The 21,417-nt window shown below is 24.8% G+C and overlaps 1 protein-coding gene across 1 annotated transcript in view; it reads right to left on the minus strand.

Moving 5' to 3' along the window:
- The window catches only part of LOC112594713, a 301,926-nt gene that overhangs the window by 126,784 nt on the left and 153,725 nt on the right, over positions 1 to 21,417 (minus strand). The gene's annotated exons all lie outside the window — the stretch shown is intronic.

Below are 21,417 nucleotides of genomic sequence, written 5' to 3' on the forward strand. Positions count from 1 at the left end.
TTACGTCTAAAGTAATACGATTTGAATGACATAATAATCCTCAACTAGCTCATTTTTTAATGATCGGATTATATTGAAAACAAAAGTCTAAAGGATGACAACTAAAGCCGATCCAACCGTTCTGTATATAGAATTACTAATACGGTTTGTGTATTTTATTTTTATTTTTTGAAAACACGTTATTAAAAGGACAATCAATATGTGTTCTTGTTCTATAATATAAATAAGTTACCACGTAACGAACCACATCTGTTTCATGATGATCGTTTGCAAGAACAAAACCTTGTGAATAAAATTTAAGGCTGTATTACAGGTATTATCTATACAGTGTTTCGGATTATTTTATACACATTCCGCAATTATTTTTGTCCCTCAAAACCTCTGAGCTTAAATCTCATTCAATGTATAAGAAATTTAGATGCCTGAATTATGCCTTGATTATGACAAATATCGGGGTATACTCTAAAAGGTAGGTTTAAAATTAAATTTTGTAGTAAGCACTACAAAAAATATCGTGATTCAAAGACACTATAGAGATTTTTAATTTCACTCACCCACTCAAAAAGATAATTTTCAAAATGTGCCCAACTTAGAACATTCAGGTAAGTTTAAGCCGGTTAAGGCATTCAATAAAAAGTAAAAACAAACATTTTCTAGTAACAATAATATTGTTAATACAATATTGTATAATATTGTAGTACTGTATTGCAGAATATACGATAATGGTCTTAAATAAACGCTAAATGAACCTGTGGTGATCGTAATAAAAATACGATAATAATATGCTTGGGTAGGTAATAATAATTGTGGTTTTGAGTTCACTTGAATTCGGGATATAATAGAGGCACGCTTGTTAAATTGTCACTAATAGACTTTTACTGACGGCATGATATGAAAATTCAGTTTTTTTCAGAAATCTAGAGACAATCCGGTCGAAATCGTCAATTTTTATGGACGATTCTCACACCTGAGATGGGTAAATAGTTATGATACTGCCTGCAGATACAGTGAAATAAATATTACGAATCGTGTTTTCCATGTCATACCTTAGATATTTAGGTATACAAATGAAGGAAACTATATGATAATATGACCATAACGATATTTCTAAATAAAATAATGCTTGATGTGCACTGTGACATATATTTGTAACGTACTTTATGCTTATAATTTAATAACGAGCGACTCATTCAACCGAAAACTAGTTTAGTATAGAAAACTTATAGAGATAATATTATTATTGTTTAAACATTTAAACGTCTTTAATTTAATTTATTATTATTTAATCTATTTACTCTATCATATTATCGTATTGAGAAATTATTTGTGGAAAACGTATTATGAAACAATCATTTATTTTCTCAATGATATAGTTTTGTCTTGAATAACTACAACTTTGAATAAAAACAAACTATGATAAGGTAAATTTAGTGTAAGTAAATAAATATGAAGTTCTTCTATATCAATGTATTATATAATATTAGCTCATCATACTAAATATTTGATTAATTTTGTTAAACATCCATTATAATTCTTAATTAAAATAAAGTGTACATATAGAATTTCAATGAAACTAATAATTATTTAATGTATAAATATGTTAATTAACTCAAAACTTAACAGTTTGTTTAAAATGAAATAAATGGTTTAAATTTATGATAATATTGATAAACAGTTAAACAAAGTTATAAAATAAACCAATAATAATAATAATAATAATAATAATGATAGTTATAACTAAATGTTATTTGAATTTTAAAATATTATAATAAGACTTAAGAAAATATATGAATTTGTTATGATTACCTATTAACAAATTTAGAGAGATCGTTTTAGTATGGCTTACTAATAATTCAATAGATTGTTCGTTTCAAATCTATTAATCTTCTAGAAATTACTAAAAATATTTCAAATTATATTCGTATAAGCTAACTTATCTAACTTTAAGCTCATTAAAAACACTAAAAAAAATATAAATAAAAGTATGTACATTATATAACTAGAGCTTGATATGGTTTATAAGTGTACCAATAATGATTTGATCATTGTGATTATAATTATATACATATGAGGCATGATAATTTAAAGTATATATATATTGTAAAATAAATATTACATACTATTATATATTTTATTGCATTATTTTATTATTAGAAGTATATTTAAGAATACATAAAATCTAAATAATATAATACAATAATTAGTCAATTTTAAATAACTATTGTGATTAAAATAACTTGAAATAACATAGTTTTATGAATAGGCCAAATGTTGAATGATATTTATTATTGCTTGTTAGTGAAAATATGACATAAATTGTATACGTAAATAAATTATATTTATAAAAGTTAGATTATTGGTGGAAATAATAACTAATTTAAGCAATGGTGACAATTCCTTGTATGAGAAGAAAATTATATAATTGGCTAGGTATTGTCATAATTTCCGTCGCTTATTAGGAAATGTTATTACGCATGTTTGGTTGTTCAATTTGTTTAGGTGTAGTATTAATTGATTTACCGATATATGAAATTAGCTCTTTACAATCTGAGGAAGCTGTTGTATTTTTAGACTAAAATAAGACAAAAAAGGCCAAAGAAAACGAATCGTATAATAGTGACTTAAAACTAAGAAAAAAAAAATGAACAAAATTATTATTGAAATTGATAAAAATTAATAGGTATATAAAAAATATTCAAAGATTAATTATTTATCAAGAAAATTATGTAAAAGTAAAGTTATACTTAAAACACACAAATTTAATTGAAATATTAAAAAAAAATAAAAATAAACTGTATGTCTTTTTATATTGTATTTTAATAATTTACCGGTTTTTTTCAAAAATGTAATATCATTATGTTAGGTATATCATTAACTACTATCGTTTGTAAATGATAAAATATAGGTACTAAGAAATGATATAATTTCCTTCTCTCTTTTTTTTTTTTTTTAGGAATTTGATCTTTTTATAATTATCAAAATTTTCGGTAATATAATATATAATAACAACGAAAGATAATGCGTTAAAAGGTAACATTTATTTTTTAAAAGTTTTATAATTTATGAAAATATTTTTTTTCATTATTTTAAATCATCAAAGAAAAACATTTTTGATAAAAATATATTTATTTCTATTTATTTTCATGATAATATTGTTTTGAATTGTACTTATATTATCTTATTTATATAATACATTTTTAATTTTATATTCCAAAAATTTTAAGAGAATTTAAATACGTTAAATTTTAATTTCATAGATCAATTTATATCTTTGAAACACCTTGTATAATTATAATAAAATATTTATAATTGACTAGTGACTAAAAAATATATTGTACTGTACAAAAATACTTAATTCTATATCACCCCCATCCTAAATTTATTTTATATTAGTTAGAAATGACTTAGATATTTTATCATTGCACGAATCCAAACAATAGTGTAACTAGTAACGCTAACAATGACCGTTAAACTACAGTGATGATAATATAATAAACTTCTAAAATTCAATGCCTTTGTTTTATAGAGATAATGCAAAGTAAACAGCGATATACCTATTGGAAGAGCGGTATAGAATATTTACTAAAGACTAAATCATATTACACACTATATACCACTTCAACCTAACCTAACCACTTCTTTAACTGTCGAAAATAATGTCATTTATAAAATATAAAAATTTATCACTCCCCGGTTGAATTTATACATATATATATATAAAACATAATGAAAAATTGAATTAAAATAACAACGTGTATTCGCGTAGTAATAAATAATATGTGTGATAGTCTTTAGAGGTAATGAATAATAATGTTTTGCGTTTTTATATTTTACTAAAAAATTACTTAATAACATTTCTTGAAATTATGATAGTAATTTAATGTTTATTATTACATGTTTTTTTAAAATTTTAAATAAATATTTTCTAGACAAATTCATACGCTTGAACATTATTAATAAAACATAAAGTCTTACATTTACTAACTGTTTATATATTATATGGTTTAATATTAGTGTTAAGTACATAACTATAGATATTACAAAAATTATTAAGCAAAATTCTTTATTTAGCTTACCAATGTTATTTAAATACCTACATTTATTTAATATTTGATGTTTACCATACAGCTTAAATAGAATCTTACAAAATTTAGATTGAAAAACTGCAGATGGCACACATCAAAAGATTAAAATTGTAAGTGCCATTAGTTTTGTAACAAAAGTTAGATGATCTTGCGTATTAAATATAAATAAAGACAAAAAGTAGGTACGATAGTTCTGACACGTAATATTCAACTGAAATATACTATTCACTATACAATATGTAGTATAAGGATTCATAATACGAACAAATAATCAAAGTGATACATAAACTTAATTACATACTTTATGTGTGGTGAAGTAATCCTTCAAGCATAATGTGTATACATAAATTAGAAATGCCTTCATGTATAAAAGCGTGACTTGTGATATAACCCCGGGAATTGAAATTATGTATCACTAATATCATCAGAATAATAGATATTAATATACTATGCCTATATTTTATTTAATTGCTATATTAAAGCCGATACATTTTAGATGCTTGAAAATTTATATTTTAATCTTGAGTCTTAATCTTAAATATAGTAAACACATGATATAGGATTAAGTACCGAAGTTTCACATTCAGAGTGAGCGAACAAACAAAATTAATGCAAGACTCAAATCTCCAAACACTATGAGTATTTCTCTAGTGTCATTTGTCTTTCCTTGACACGTAGGATGTTCAATGTATATAACGCTATTAATCACTTTTAAAATCATAATATCCATTATTCTTTAGACGTTTTTGGATAAAAAAAGTCCTAAATTATTTTTAAAATATATATAAAATATAAACAAAATCATAAAAACAAAATTATTGATGAAACGGAAATATTATTTTAATAGGTATTATTAATTATACCTATTACAATTTACAAGTTGAATAGATCCATTAATTCACAATTCAAAATAAAATAAATGAATATTTGACTTAGTTTAGTGCAGGAAAATAATTAAGAACCAACAAGATTTTATTGGTTAGTATAAATAAAATATTTTAAAGTTGAATTTATAATATTTATTTAATTTCACCATCCTCGTCTTTAAATGGATTTGAAATGATTGAAATAGTGGATCATAAATCGATAATAAAATAAAATAAAATGATACGCTAAATTTAAAATAGACTAAAAAATAAACTACGTCTTTGTTATAACAAACAAAATAATATTTGATTAGTTTAACCAAGTTAATTCATTGAAACTAATTTGCTTAATTAACCTCCTGTCTGGTACACTTCCTAAGATAAATAAACATTTTCAACAATATGCAGTATACATGCATAAAAAAAAAAAAAAAAAAATAGTAAATAAAATAAAACACATGCATGCTGATTGTAAAATCAATACATACATCGTTCCGTTAGGAATTTAAAAAATCTTCATTGCTGATATTATATTAATCAACTGAAAATGTCATAATTTTTTTTTTTATATTAATCACGCTATGTTCATACAATTATAACAATGTGTCTATAAATAGGAAATATTAAATTTGTATTTATTGGCATAGTATATAGGACAGTACATGTAACGATTGAATAAAACAGTATAAATATCAATAATTTATAATAAATCAATGGTTAATTCAGTTAAATTTATCATTTGGTTTTTACATGCGATGCCTATAACTCAGTGGTTCCCAACCTTATTTATTCTACGCTCCCTTTGTAGATTTTCAAAAATCTCGCCCCCCCCCCCACTTATAAATTGAAAAAATTATAATTTTTTTGTTTACTTTACATTTTACAAATAAACTATATAATATTCGGAAAGACTACTTTTTTATTGATGATAGTAATTATAAAATATAAATAACTGTGAATAATATAGTATCATAGTGGAATTTTAAATATAATAAAATTTGATAAATAAAAATTTTACTTTGTGATGACTGCTTGCGCTTCCCTAGCGATGTGTATATGCCCCCAAGAGGGGCGCACCCCCCATGTTGGGGACCATTGCTATAACTAAACACATATATATACATATTCTAGATATATTAAATATATCAACAAATTATATTTTTTATTGTTTTTTTAAGTAGGTGTAGTTGTTTTAGGTATCTGTGTACAAATAATAACTAAGAATATTAGAGAATATTCATAATTTTGATTAATTATTCGTAATATAACATAATAATATTATATTAATTTTTAGTGTAAGAAATCAAAATAAATTTTATAATATTTAGTATTTAAAGACAAATTATATTTAAAATTTTAAAATTTAAACTTTAATAACATATTCCTAAGGTTGGTTACACATTTATTTATAATGCATTATAACGTAAAATTTACTTTATGGTTATAAATATTTAGAAAATGGAAAATTTGTTATACGATATTATTCATATCTAAAAATGCATAATTTTATAATCATAATTATTTATCTTAACATTTTATTAATGTTTATTAATGTTAAGTCATTACAATATTCATGTATAATAATATTATAAATGGGTTCCTCAGCACGTTATTTTCTTGAACTTAGTTTATGTTTTAACCAATAATTCCATAATTCTAAGTGTAACTAATTTATATCACATTTAAGAGTATTACATTTAAATAGCAGTTTTCTTGACTTAATATAAATGGAAATTGCGAAACACACTTAATAACACATATTTTCGTAAATGTCTAAAATGGAACCTCATTAAGAACATTCATATTATTTCATACTATTCTTAAAGATATATTAAAATTATAATTATATAAAAAAATATTTTTTCAGGTGGCGTAATTTTCAAATTTGAGTGGGTATCTTATCTTAATTATTCTGAAATATTATTATCACCACTAAATAATTACTTAAAAAAAAAAAAAAAAATTGAAAATCTATAGATAATTAAATATATAGAAGGTACTATTCAATAGATAATATATTAAATAAAAGTAATGTATCCGTTGATAAACACAATCAATTTAAAAAATGTATATACATTTTATAATGGTACTTACGTTTAAGATTTTTTTTAAATAAAAGTTTTAGATTATTATGAACATATTACATTTTTATCATTATTTTATTTAATTTTTATTTTTTTAATAATTATAAATTGAATAATGCGCATTTCTTAATAAATATTTTTTAGCATTAACTAATAATAATAAAACATGTTCTATAAATTACGTTTTTCACGATATTGTATTATAATTTAATAATATAATACCTATAAAGTGACATCTAAAACGCGGAAGTAATAATATTGTAAGCGGCGATGGTCGGGCGTAACAGTGCCTGAGAAAAGGCGTATATAACAAAAGTGCGATGAAGTGAAGTGATGGGCTTTGGCGTTATATAAAGTTTATCGACATATTTTTTTTTTTTTTTTTGAGACTGGTGAAAAAAAAACGTATAATAATAATAATAATAAATAAAATAATGTTTAAACCCACACAAGCGCCAGCACATCGGGACATAATACGATTACAATGCCGTGACGTTTGTGGTTGCGGCGAACAAGGTCGCGGGGATTTATAGTTATTCCGGAACAATGATTTTCGGCTAGTTGTTGTTGAATACGTTTGCCCATGTTGATATTATACAAATATATATGTATGTATGTATGTGCATATAAATATATATATATATATATACCGTGGCCCGACGGGATTTCTGTTTCCGTTTTTTGGGGTCAGCAGGATATGATGCACGTGGCGATGGGGACGATTTCCGCGGGTGGGAGGACGGGATGTTCGTGTTTGACAGAGGTAGCAGTGGCTATGCGTCGGCGGTGACAGGGTGAGGGACAAGGTGTCGTTCCGTCTTCCGCCAACCCTCGTCCGACCTCGTTTATATATATATATATATATACGTGTAACGCCGCATGATGTATGGAATATTATTCCGATTCCTCGAGCATACCCGACCCTATAAATACCTGCAGCTAAACCATACACCCGCCTCCGACACCCATCACCGATTACCGTTCCAGCGCGGGACGACGCGAGATTTATGCGACGGCCCCACTCGATCCATTCAATCAAACGCTCTCTTGCCGACGTCCTACTCGTCATCAGCTCTTCCACACATTGCAAACCCTTTTATCACACTCCCTCCCACCACGGCCGTGCATCGTTCGCGGCTGCGGCAACACTATATGTCATGTGCGTAAATAAATGGGTGTCGTATACATATGCACATATATACAGAGTGGATCACGGGAATGTAGGGATAAAAACAGATAAACGTTACCTGTGATATTTTAAACGTACAATACGATGTTATACTCGTGTTTATATTTTCCTTGGTCGGGGAATGAGTACCGTTTAAAATTTCAAAAATAATACCGTGAATATGATGTCCTTTTCGTCGTCAGCACACAAATAGAGTCGTTGCAAAAAGGAATTGAGTGGAAGCGCCAAAGAAATATTTCGTCTATTGATACGATTTTTTGCTTATCACACCTGTAATTTGTGTAATTTGGATATATGTGTATAATTGGTTCGTGGAATTAAAGTTCCGTGTGTGTTTTTTATTTCTGTGTATAAGTTCGTGCTATTTAAGTAGACGTATAGTAGATGTATAGTTAATAAACGGTTCTTAAATTTTCAGATATATTAATGTAAGATACATAATTTATTTGAGTTCTAAAATGAATAATTTTTTTAAACAAAATAATATGACTTAAGATTTTCAAAAGTTATATAATCGATTTATTCTAGACGAAAATAACTTAATAATCTAATTAGACGAGTATTCAGTGTACATTTGTTGGTATTTTTCAATCAAAACAATCAAACTACGTTTATTTAAAACTATTAATACTTTCATTTATTATTCTGCTCTTATTTATCGTTAAATTACATACTATTAAATATTAATATTGTTGCTAATGTTTCGTAATTGTTTATTATTGTTAATATTGAATACAAAACGAATCATGTGTAGTTATGTAGTAATATCGTTTGGCAAATATAATTTTAATCTGTGAGCACACGCGTTACAAATACTCATGGAACATTAATTACTCGTGTTTGTTAGATACACGATCTTTGAATACACGTTTATTTACAATACACGTCCAAAGCCATTGTCTGATCTTATTAAAACGTGAACACTCCACCGTTCAACGGTTAGGTCAGGTTCTGGGTCTCATCACTCGCATCTCGCGTTAAAAAATACTCGTCTATTTTTTGCCTTATTCCTGTGACCCACCCTATACATATACGTAATATTATAATGTGACGTGTGTATATTTTCGTATTTTGCTAGTGTGTGAGTGAGTGTGTGGGTACGGGTCGCAGCCGAAGCCCGTCACCTCCCCCTCCCCTCGAATAACGCTTTTCGGGCGTGATTAGTGGTGGCGCTACGTGGTGGCACGGACGACGACCCATCGCGCGTTATTATTTATCGTCGGATCCGTATTGTATAATATATGTATTATTATAATCACCCGACCGCCGCGAAAAATCGGTCAAAATTATATTCACACACATTGTACGCGACCATTGTGCCCGTCGTTAATAATGATCGCTTGCGCACAGTGTCCGTAGTCACGCCGCCGCCATAGACCGCCACAGCACGCCCCTCTCCACCCTCCCACCGATCTACAATCTCATTCTTCCCCGCGCGCGACCCTTCTTCGTCGTTGTCGTCATTGTCGATGTTGCCGACGTGTATTGCGGTCCACGCGCACGTTGCGGTCGTCGCCGCACGCGTTCTCTGGTCTGAATCCACGCACGGTATTTGACGACGCGCGTTTACCACATCGATGTACCGCGACCGCGGTATACAGTTGGCGTAACGTTAATATGGTGTTGATAGAAAGAGAGGGACTGAAACCGATATAATACCACTGTAATAATTCGAATTAATGTGAATATTTTTATTTTTTCTTTCTTTCTTTCTTTCTTTTTTTTTTTTTGAATTGGAAATTTTGCTTAAAATTTTTATGAGCAAAATAAACATATTATTATACTGTGCCAGAAGTAAGGCCACTAGAGCTCGCGTTAATAGCAAGCGTAGCAAATATAATGTTATACTTTACGATCACTGTTCTTTATTGGTTATACAATTCTGTACCGTTAACTGTTATAGATTAGGCGTATAATTAAAATATATTAATTGTTTCATAAAAACGTATTAAAATTACGATTGCATTATTGAAAATAAAATGTATTGATATTTGCTATTCTATTCAAGTTACTTAATATTATTTGGAATTGAAATTTAGAAAACAAATACGTAGCTAATTTGCCTAACTAGAACGCCGTGTTACACAAAATATATTAATGAATTACATATTATTTTACATTATTTAGAATAATTTATTGTAAATAACAAATTGATATATTATTTTTATTTTCCATACATGGTGTATCAAATATGAAAATATATATGTTCCATATGTCACACATTTTAAATCCCGTAAAATTATTTTAATCGTAATACATTATTTATCAATAAAATATAAATAATGTATTTTAACCGTTATTAATTTCTTAAATAATTACAGATCTTTGATAATTTAAAAACTAAAAAAAAACAAATATAGTATCTACAAATGAACAAAATGGCTATTATAAATATAAATTTTATGGGTACTTTTATAGTTTTGCTATACACTAATGTAATTCTCGTGTATTATTCCGCTTCTACTACAATGTCAATAATCTAGAATTGCATATATTTATCAATAAAATATTATTTTTTTTTAACAAAATTGCCTATGATATGCATTATTATTTATAATATGCAAGATAAATATCACAAAAAAAAAAAAAAATAGGATGAAAGTCAAGGATATACAATCATATAATTTATCTTATATCGCTTTATTCATTGTTATCGAAATCGGTAAAAATACTGGTCCCTAGATTTTGAGCAGTATTTATTCATGTGGTTTTATAACGACAACACAATAATATAAAACACTATTATATTTTATTTTATAGCTCCGTTCATTTGAGCCGAGAACAATAAGATTTGATGAAACATAATACTATTACTATTATATAATATATTATATGATCATTATATTCGTACAATTTATTATTGTTCCATAAATAAATCACAACTATTGTTTTTTTTTTTTTTATTATTCCAATATGTGCACATCTAGAGAAATTATTAAAAAAAAAAAAAAAAAAACAACTATTTTTTAATTTTTTTATAATCATGTTTTTAATATTTACAATTCAATTACAATTTTGAATTAGTCTATTTAAGATTGTAATTCCCCCTCCCCCGAGAAATAATACCTTTTGTTTAATGACCATTATATTTTATTTTTTCATAAGTATAATAAATTTTATATAAATATACAGTAATTATTTTTGCTGAAGACATTAAACCATGCACCGTCTATAACGTCATAGCGATATTTTCTTCAGAAGAATAATAAACTATCAGATCGGAGATTTTAGAGAGAAAAGAGGATAGAAGAGAATACTAGTTTTGTTTCTTTTTAATACTCACGTATGGTTAGTTATAAAACACTATGGCAGCTTAATAATATGCATTATAGAGCTGATGGTATTCATATAACAAAATTTTAAGTTACTTATTTTTCAATAATATATCTTTTGATGTTTTAATATTTTGATATTTTTGATAATAAAAACAAGTAAATGCAAGAATAATATAAGTTACAGGCTGTAATATGCATTTTGAATGTTGTGTCTAACAAATATTAATGGAACGATTCTCATTTTAGTTAGCGGGTACAAAAAAAAAAAATAAAAAATATGTTTATTTAACTTTCTTACATTCGGTCATTCAGTACACCTATTTCGATTTATGATTATTCTATATACTAATGTTTAATTTTAAATTATTTAAGTTTTGATACATCAATTTTTAGATTAACGGTGACCTATTGCATTTTAACAAAAATACTATTAATTATAACTTATAATATTATCTGAATACCAACGACACTTAGGTACGTCAATATCAAAATTGTTACTCCCTAAGAGTCAGACAATATCAATAATAAATATATATTATATATATATATATATTTATGTATATGTTATAATTCATTAGACTGAAAGAATTTTTACATGAAAAGGACTAAATGATTATCAACGGGGTACATGATACTGGAATTAAAATTAGTATTGATTTTCCAGAAAGATGTTCTATGGCTAAATATAGCTTATGTCGTTAGAGATACTCATTTTTATACATATATATTTATAGTATTTTTTTTATACGCTTTTCATGCAATATTATGTTTTTTAATTAAATTTTACTTAACGCTTAATGGAAAAAAAAAATGTATTGACAATTATTTAACAGTTTTATACAAACCAGCATGAAGCAAAAATAATTATATACAAACATTAATAAACATGTTGAAATGTTTTTAGACATAAATTTGTGGTTAAGTGTATTTTTTTGCTTTATACGTAATCTAACAAAAGTTCTTAGATTCAAAAAAGTTACACGTAAAATATGAATCATTAGTAATGATTCATTACTATTCATTAAAGTTTATTACTATTATGTATAACACTTTGTCATATTTAAAATTAATTAATCTAAGAAGAAACTAAAAAAAATAATAGAAAACTACTTTTATTCTTTAAATTTATATTATTATTTAATTATTGGATTCATATTATTATGTTTTGTGTAGGTACCTATTTTCTTCACTTAAGTTATTAATATTATAACTTTTTATTATTGTTTTATTTTCTTTTATTAGTTTTTTTGTAACTATATAAATTATAATTTTTTTTTTTTTTTTTGAACCTTATTTTATCTGATATTAATACCACATCAATCGTATCCACTTTATGTAATTTTACAGCGTGTTTGAGACGCAAATACTCGAAAAAATTTTTGTCTTGGCGTGAAAAATGACCATTCAGCGTTTAACGGCCGGAATATCCTTCCATTCATCCACTCTACTTTTGGTAAGTTGGAGTTTATAGCCATCTGACCGGATGTCCAGTTCCGAACTCCGTGACAGAAGTTTTTGCACTCATAAATCATGACCGTATATAATAATAACGTAGGGGAAGAAATAGGAAAAAATAGCATCTAGGGATAATTGTTCAAAAAAAAATAAACATTGTCTTGTAGCTTGAAAATTTTGGTATTTGTAAACTTTATCAAATATATTATACTACCCAGTTTAAATTTGAACAATAGTACACTTAAGATTTTTTTTACTTAATTTTGATATTGTATATAGTTATTATGTTTATTTAGACACATTTAATATATAAAATACCTAAAAACATTGAAACATAACTAACAATATTTATGATTATTTCAGATTAAGAAAAAAGAAAGTTAAATTTAATTACTTAAATATTATACACGAATTGTATATTGTAATAATTAAATAAATTAGAAATGCGCATGTCCATTCATTAAAATATTAATTAAATACCTTAAATGTTGATTAAAAATATTATATAAATGCATTGAATACCATCAAAAAGCATTTAATGGTGAAGTTAAGATTAATTGTTCTACTATCATTAAAAAAAAAATAAATATAATTAATAAAAACATAGTAAGTATTAATTTAAATAAATATTTTTATATTTGTTTCCGTATTATAATTATAAAAACAATTTAAAATATTTATCAATTTATTTTAAAATTACTATGAAAATAATATAATTTTAAAACATAAAATGCATTTTAGACTTCTTAATAATAGCTATATTTTAAAATATGATGTATGACTACAGCTCTCTACAAGGATAATATTAAAATAGGTCTTCGTGAATAAACAATTTTACGATTGTAATAGTGTATGTGTCTGTGATAGTTCCGTAATAAAGTTATGAAAGATGACAGTTGAAATTAATATAATATTTCTTTGAAAGCAGTTATAAGATGAATCAGAGTTTCGTAACACATTGTAGAAATATAATATGTTAAGAGAGAAGATTTGCAGAGGGTTTTCTGATCCGATAACTGTTGACCCGATTAAACTAAGGCGGTATTGTCATGAATGCTATGCTTTTGTCACGGAATCGACCACTTTACCGCGTACACCATTGGTAGCACAGTAACACTAAAGAACATCCGATGATTTTATGCTGATATCACTACGTCAACGGATACTTCTCTGATAAAGTTTCAATTAGGTATACTACATGTATGAGGAAATGTGTTATGTTGGCCGGAAATAACGAAAACGTCTTCAATCGAACCACCCCCATGCCGTTTAGTATCAAGACGATAAAAAATGCTTATAAAATCCATAGGTATAATATTATGGTGCATTGACGTGATATTAATTCTACCTAGAGTGTTTAGTTTTATTTTAAATTCCTTAATAAGAGTTAACCAGAGTCTCATAATCATATTATTATTACCAAATAAGTATTTTTGAAATAGTGATAATATGTTTTGAGGAGTTTTCTTACGCTAATTAATTTCGTTCATTTAAAATGGTAATAGATACTTAATAATTAATTAAAATTTTGTTTGAAATTTTTGTATGCGTCAAAATACTCAAAAGTATTTAAGTACTTTCCATTAGTAGTATGAAATTAAATATAAATTACATTATGGTACAAAAAAGTAAAAATTTATAAATATAACGATAAAAAACAATAACAACTTTGATTTTTTATTTATAGTGACTTAAAATTATGTATTTTTATTTTTTTTAAATAATATCAACTTTTGAGATATTTAATTGTTGCTGTTAAAAATAATTATTCAGTGTATTATAAGTAGATTGTTTTATTATTAGTTTTAAATCTGTTTATTGAAATGTATATCAAAACATTTAGTAATATTGAGTTGTGTATTGTTTGTAAATATATTTCAACCAATAATAAGTACCTAGTAACTATATAATTAATTCAGTTTCAAAATTACATAATATTTATTTCAATCATTTATTTTGCAAATACTATATTAATATTACGTGTTAAATTATATAAAATAATTTGATTTTGAAGTGAGATAAAATAGTTTAGTAAACTATTCCCTTCAGTTTAAAAAAAAAATAAACAGTAATTATGCTATAATGAGTGAATATAATATTATATTATACGATTATTCTTAGTTATTAATATTAATTATGGTAAACCAGTATCATCCTTTTTCATTCAGTTTTAAAAGTAACTTTATTTTTACTCTTATACCTATTATTGAAAAATTTATGGAAAGTAACTTTTGGTGGATTTTCTTAAAAATTAAAACGTGATCTAATTAAATAATACTAAAATCTATTATTTAATTTGCATAATATATTACAATTTTCAATAATAAACATAAACAACATCACACATTTATTAGGGTTTAGATATTCTATTGTGTTAAATAGTTGTTTTCGATAAAGAAATGTAGAATGTTCATTAATACAAGAAAAGTATAATAATATGAATGATGACATCGACTTTAGAATAATGTTTATGCATATTATTATGAATTATTAAATTATTTCGACTAAATGAATAATTTTTACTTTTTAAATTAACGTTAAATATTTACAAAATAAATAAATTATATGATTTGTTTTGCTTTCGCGCTAAATAACCTTGGGTATAAAATAGTACGATTTGTTTTGAAGAATCGATTTTATTTGAATTTTTTATGTGAAACAAACTAGAGTTAAATATTTTAGAGTGTAGTCAAGGGTGATGTTTACACAAGAAACAAGTGTCAAATAGAAAAAAAAATGAAAATGAACAGTCTGATTGTTACAAAGAAGGAGAGTGGTAACACTTAAATTAGTTGGTTCTTTTTATTGGCCTCTTGAGGGTTTCGTGAAACAGAAGGGTATTCAGTTCATTTCTAAAAACTCTTGGTCTCGGCCACTTGCCTCCGCATTAGCCACTCCGTGTTTAATTAAAACTTTTTGATAAGTACAAGAACCCACCGAAACTCAAAGAACCAGAAGTCATAAGCATAAGCATTTCTTAAGTTTACCAACCAACAAGTCCTAAAAGAGAACTGATGATTTTTCTGTTTTAAATAGAATAGTTAACGAGTAGAATATTTATGACACGAGACGGAAATCATTTTTTAATCGTATTAATATTAAAGTATACATTTTCGATATTTTAATATATAACCAAACCAATGATGGTCTATAATAATTTATAAAACTAAAGCTACTAAAATAATGATATTTACTAATAATACAAATAAATAATGATGATTTTTAATATAATGTTAAAATTTCAAATGTAAGAAGACAATAGCACAAGATACTGTAATACTATATTAAGGGGAATGTGTTTAAAATAAACTAAACATTTTACAGCCCTTCAAGATCCAATTGCCCTTTTAACATTGTTATATATTATAATATATGCATATGTTAATGTTTGATCAAGAAATGTAACGACAAACTAGGCACTATCTGTGTGGATAACAAAGTAAACGTTGAAAAACGATTATTTTTAATATTGTGTTTAAACATTTAAACATGCTTTTACATAATATTATATTTATCTTTTCCATTACATTTATAAAGTAAGGTTGTAGGCACTTTGGCACTTATACAAACTAAGAATCTTATTCAATTTCATAACATTATATGAAATAATATTTAATATACGTTGTGCTAATGTTATTTATTTTATAAAATTAAGTCACAAATATTATATTTTTTTCACTATAGAAGAAATTAAATTTCAATGTTCAAATATCGTCTCGAGTGCATTAGTAGATTGTGTCAACTCATTAGGGAATATTTTGATAATCTTCAAATAAAAGTTTTGGCACACTTTAACAAAATTAAAAATTAAATAACAGTTCAAACTACAAACGCAGAATGATAAAGAAAGTTCAGTACATATTATTATTGATTAAAAGCTTAAAAGTTTAATAATTATTATATTGATTGAATTTGTTAGATTACAATTAATTTAGAACTATGTTTTAATTTAGAAAATTTGATTATAAGGAAATTTAATATTTATTTAAAAAAAAAATACAAATATTAAATGAAACAATTAACGTTTTAATACATTTTAAGATCAATAAATAATGATTATTTTAATAAGATATTTAATAATATTTAACATCGGAAACACCAAATTTTAATCAGTCCTACGTTAAATAATATTTACCTATAAATAAAATATACAATTCAATAAAGAACACTTGATAGTTTACTTTAGAATTACCTACCTAAGTATTTAGATGATCACATGACCTGTTCACAATAATACATTCAATTTCATTATATTTTAGAGGAATATAAATTTTAAACGTTTATTAAAAACAAATGACAATCTTTAAAGGATATGTATTATACAATAAGTAATTTTGGTGAAAAAGAATTTACAATAGTGGAATAAAAGAAGGGTGCTTGCCCAGGAATGCTACTGACAGGTTAATTGGGATAGACTAGATTCTGACAAGAAGTCAGTGGTTAGGATTTTTAAGGATAGTTCAATAGAAAAGAAATTTAATATGTGGATTTTGGTGATTTTTATTTCTTTGGTAAAGTGAGAAATTTTAGTGATTTTTCGTTGGATTACTTAATTTTTTTTCACTATAAATTGTGTAGATTTAGCTGAACACTAAGTTTGAATTTCATATGACTAAACTTGTATTTGTATGATTTTTTAGAACAAAGGTCTTTAAAAAAATTAATTTTATAATTTAAAAAATATAAATAATTACACAAAAGTTTCATATTTCATCAATAAGAATTAATAGTTTTTAAAATTAAAATGTGCTAATATATATATTAATTAATTCGATTTGGTAATAGCAAAAATGAATAGATATATTTTATAACAATTTATAACATATGAAAAACTATTAGAAGTTTTTTAAAATTTATGATACCAAATTATCACTTTAGAAGTTTTCATAAAAATTGTATAAATCACCATTTATGTTCATTTTTAAGATGTAGGCACCTTATACTCGTAAATTAAAATATACAATTTTTATATAAGTACTAATAATAAAGTAATATTATTTACATTTTGATTATATTACCAGTAAAATTATTTGGACTTTCCAACAAGATAGTATAATTCATAAATATTAAATATATTTTAGTATTAACTTACAGCATATTATTATACCATGGATTATATAGTTATAAAAATCAAAAAATTACTATAATTTTTATAACATTAATATTAATATATTAAATTAAATCTTATGAATTATTTCATAATAATGAAATATAAATTAACTTTTTTATTTACCCACATCATTAATTTTTATAATTTTTAACAATTATAAAGTTATAAATATTGAATTTTCCATTTAAAAGTAAATTTCTTTTTTTAAGTTCCGCATTTTGATAAATGATAAAATAAAATTGTGTTTTGAAAATGTAGAATGTGGCAAATGTATTTATGTATATTAAAAATAATAAAAAATTATTTTTTAATATGATACACATTATATTAATTATAAGGCAAGAATACATATAAGTTGAAAAAGTAATCGGTATACTTTTTGTATAATAAGGTTATAGCAGGGCAAAGCTAATATTTTTCTTTTCAATTCAAACAATATTTCTAAGTTAATTTATACCTTATATAAAGATCTTTTATTGTATCGATTTTTTAAAATGTTAACGATGGCAGTAGTTTAATTATTTAATACTTCTAGAGTTAAAATTTTAACATAAAAATGGGTTCCAAAAATATTTTATACATAATCATAAATAATAATGGAGCATTCACATAAACAAAAGCGGGATAATTATTTTAATATAAGAGTTCAAAAGAAACGCAGACCGTTAGGTTTATATCATATTTTTAAGAAGTAAAGCTATGAAGTATGTTATATTTTTCAGTAATGATATTTTTTTTAGTTTATTTTTAAAGTGTATATATTTCCCATAGTATATTTGAAAAAAGAGATGGTATTTTAGTATGATGGATCACCGAAACAGTGTGTTAAATCTGTGTTGTGATATTAAAAAAATTAATTTGAAAGAGAATTTTGATTTAAGTACGCTTGTTTAATTTTGCTAGTAATAATAGTTTCTAATTGTTTTTTTTCACTTAAAGAAACTATAGTGACTATTGAGACAATTTAAAAAAAAATCTTTTCTAAGGATAGGTAAAATACAGGATTGATTTTCAATTGATAGATAATACTTCTTTTTAAAATTTTATAGCCTTGTTTAACCAAAAAATAATTTTCAGAAAAGTTCAAAAAATAATTGTTAAAACGAAAGATTTGTAGTTTTACTCAAAACCAAAATATTAAAATCTCTTGATTTTCAAGTAATATTTATTGCATTTGGATCACTCAAGATTTACACATTACCATGTATAGACTTTCACACTATTTAACATATGATTAGAACTTAATGTTAAAGAGATTGATGTTGTTCTGTTGAAATTACACAATTTTACGGGCTTGGTAAATTGATCAGTAGTAGCAATTAATTTTGTGATGGTAAAACTTAACCAGATTAAAGTTTCTCATTATAGTGCAAGTGGTATATTTATATATATATATGAGTATGGGGTTAACAAATAATTAATTTTGACGCTAGGGCACGTGAACGAGTTGGCTGTAGGTCCCAAGGGTTTTAAGTGAAGCAAAAAAAAAAAAAAAAACAAACAACGAACACAGTCACCTGGCTGAGAACCAATCTCTTATCTTGCAAAATTTACGAGCCTCCTTTTTCTTTCTAGCTACTTCTCCTACTTACTTCCAGCTTTCAGTCAATGAAAGAAGCTCAAAGATTTTATTGTTTTACTGAAATTCTCACCCATCACATAAATAAAAAAACAAACTTTTTAATACAGTTATAAATTACTATCAAAAAAAGGTGTGACTTTTTTCATGTTGTAATGAATCATGTTATAAAATCAAGAAAATGATTATTGAACTTTACAGACATTTCTAAAATAATTTTTTGTCATATAGTTAATTTGAATTCATTTTTTAAAGATAAATATTAATTTATATGAAAATGTAATCATGCTCTATAAAAGGTTAACAAGTTTTTTTATAATATTATAAACGATATAACTAATATTTATTCCAAAACTAATATTGCTAATTTCATTAAGTTTTAGTTAGTTCAAAAGATAAAAGTCGTTTAAGCAAAACTATTTTTATATCTAGCCACAAATATTTTGTTTTAAGGCACTAAGTAAGTTGTAACCAACCAATAATAATCAATTGTAGTTCCAAGATTTAATAAAATATCAAATAATTACATTTATATTTTTATTTTTAAAATATAATAAACTTTAAATTAGAAAAAAACTACCAAACAGTAATTAAATTTAGGTAGTAAAATACAAGTTTTGTACCTACATAATTTAAAATAGTTGTAATCACATCAATACAATATTAATTTAATATGTATTTTTAAAAAATTACCTAGGTAAGTTAACAAGTTTACTTTAGCACTTCGTATTATATTTTTATATGTCTTGAAGATAATATTATTAATGGTGTTAAATTAAGTATGCACTCCTATAAATGTATATATTATATTAGTTTTTCGACTATTTTTTAAGTATATATTTTTTTAAATTCCCTTTTATGTAAAAATATTATTATACTTTAGAAATTGTAATAAAGTTCAAAACTTTTGGCCATTGACAATACATTCACTTTATAAATATTATAAACGTTGTGCTTTTTAGTAATCTGAATCACATTTTCCTTGATTATCATATTAGTGGTTAATAATGTAATTATGAAAGTAATTTAAAAAAAGCAAAATATCGTTTTTACTATAATTGATATATTCTATAGTATAAATAATATAGAGTTGCTATTAATAATTTATTGATAGTTTAACTTCAAACGTTTTATCTAAAATTACAAATATATCGTTTAAATTGAAAGCATTCAATTGTTTAAAATTGCATATTCGTTCCCGTCTGGTGTATTTGAATAGCAATTTTAAAGGTCTTTTATACACTCACGCAACGAAGATTCTCGCTTAACACAATTGTTGTTTTAATTGCATCCTATTTTACATTTTTTAGTCAGTTTGTTCGAGACGGCTAGAATTTTCCTCTTAACCAATGCTATATTTAAACAGAACTTAATGGGAGTAATATTTTTAAATAATTATACATTACGAAAAATTGCAGATTTCCTGTATTTACAACATATTCTATTGCTGTGATAAATGTGGATCATATACCTTAGGCTATGTTATTTGATGTTAATCATTATGGATAAATCAGGTTTGATCGAAGTCGAAATAATGAATTGATATATTAATAATTTAAGAGATCAATGTCACTGGGTAATTCAACTGCATTGTATTTATCTTACATAAACGATTTCAGTGACGTACCAAGGTCTTTCAACAAATAGAAGAAAAAGGTCTGAGTAATGAAGTTGTCTGTCAATATTGTGTTATACGACTCAATGAAATTCGATTAACGATGAAAGTTCAAAAAAAAATTAAACTAGAAATGCACACACAAACACCAACACACAT

Source organism: Melanaphis sacchari, unplaced genomic scaffold (genome assembly GCF_002803265.2).
Source record: "Melanaphis sacchari strain LSU unplaced genomic scaffold, SCAv2.0 Contig23_pilon_pilon, whole genome shotgun sequence".
In the NCBI taxonomy this organism is placed as follows: Eukaryota; Metazoa; Arthropoda; class Insecta; order Hemiptera; family Aphididae; genus Melanaphis; species Melanaphis sacchari.